Here is a 1,605-nt window from a genome sequence, read left to right as displayed (position 1 = left end):
CAGAGAGAGAGAGAGAGAGAGAGAGAGAGAGAGAGAGAGAGAGAGAGAGAGAGAGAGAGAGATCAAATACCTGCACTGTATAAAATGTCTAACACCTAGTCATCAAATTAACAGTTCAGTGTAATATAATCTGCACTGCAAAGGTAGAAGATGAATTGGAGAACGATGATACTGATACTCATAGCAGACGAGAAGAGAAAATGATGCTTGTACGAGTGGGCTGTTGGAGAAACTGTACCCTGTTCATGGTATTCATGAGCTTATAGGACAGGACACAGCCATCGACGTATACGTGTAGATCTAGACTGCTCACTGTCATGGACGACGGCTGCCTTATTTTTTATATATATGTTTTTTGGTTAGTGTATTATGGTGTTTGCAACTGCATAAGGTCATGTGAGCGCGCGGGACACATTAAACTTTTTCAGTTGGTAGGAAATTTTGAATTTTGCTCGGATGGCGGCCGAAGCCTACTCTTATCGATTTTGGACCACCAAGGGATCTTTAACGTGCGCAACTTGCACACGGGCCCTCCGAGACGTTTCGCCCTTGTCCGAGAAGGCTAGGTGTAGATCTTTTCCTACCAGAAGATCAGGGGTGTGGCTGAAAGGTGTGGCTGAAAGACAGCAGTAAAAAGGAGCCAAGGAGTAGCAGCAGAAAGGCTGCGGGAAAGGTCAGGATCTGCCTTATTTATAAAAACAAAACACATCACCATCGCTTGGAAATGTGAGCACCAATGGCGTCTGTGGTGTGGTGTAGCAGTCAGGCGCTTCACTGTCGCAAGCAGGAGACCCCAGTTCGATTCCCGAATGGGAAAAGAAATTTCATCTAATACCCCTATCTTTCAGTTGATTTGATATTGTATCCCTCTCAGCCCCGTGTTGGCCGTGATAGGCAGAGTCGAGCCCTGCTTCCTATAATAATGATCTGAATAGTGTCGGTGGGGGCTTAAAACTTTTTCAATTACAAGGTGAGCACTATGGACCGCGCTATTTCACCCAAATCAACGGCCAAACACCGATCTTGTTATAGTTGAGTTCGTTTGGCACATTTCCCTCCTTCACTCTTTATTTTACTAAGATTAATGACAGTAATTACGTCAGAGTGTAAAGATAATAGATAGCATTTGTATAGCGCAAATCCCCGCTCAACAGCAAGCTCTAAGCGCTTCACAATCTATATATTATTACCCCAGCAGACCTGAGAGCAGTCTGAAACAACCTCAACTTCCAGGGAAGCATACAGTACAAGCGGCCATTTATAGACGCTAAAACACTAACATACTGACAAGATCTTTCGCTGTCTGTGGCCGGGTACCCATTCCCGCCTGGGTGAAGTGAGGAAAATTCGTGTAGAGTGCCTTTCCCAAGGACACAACGTTGGGCCCGCGGCTCGAACCCCCGAACCAGCAACCTCACGATTACGAGTCCGGTTGTCTAACCATTAGTCTGCTATCTAGGTTGTTTTATATATAAGTCTATGGAGGCAGCATGCGTGACGTTGTATGATATTAGCGTAAATTTGTCGCTTGATGAATTTGTCACCGCGTGTGTTTCTCTCTCTCTCTCTCTCTCTCTCTCTCTCTCTCTCTCTCTCTCTCTCTCT

Source organism: Aplysia californica, unplaced genomic scaffold (genome assembly GCF_000002075.1).
Source record: "Aplysia californica isolate F4 #8 unplaced genomic scaffold, AplCal3.0 scaffold00267, whole genome shotgun sequence".
NCBI classification, from domain to species: Eukaryota; Metazoa; Mollusca; class Gastropoda; order Aplysiida; family Aplysiidae; genus Aplysia; species Aplysia californica.
The sequence above is the reverse complement of the archived record's forward strand: the minus strand, read 5'-3'. Positions refer to the sequence as shown.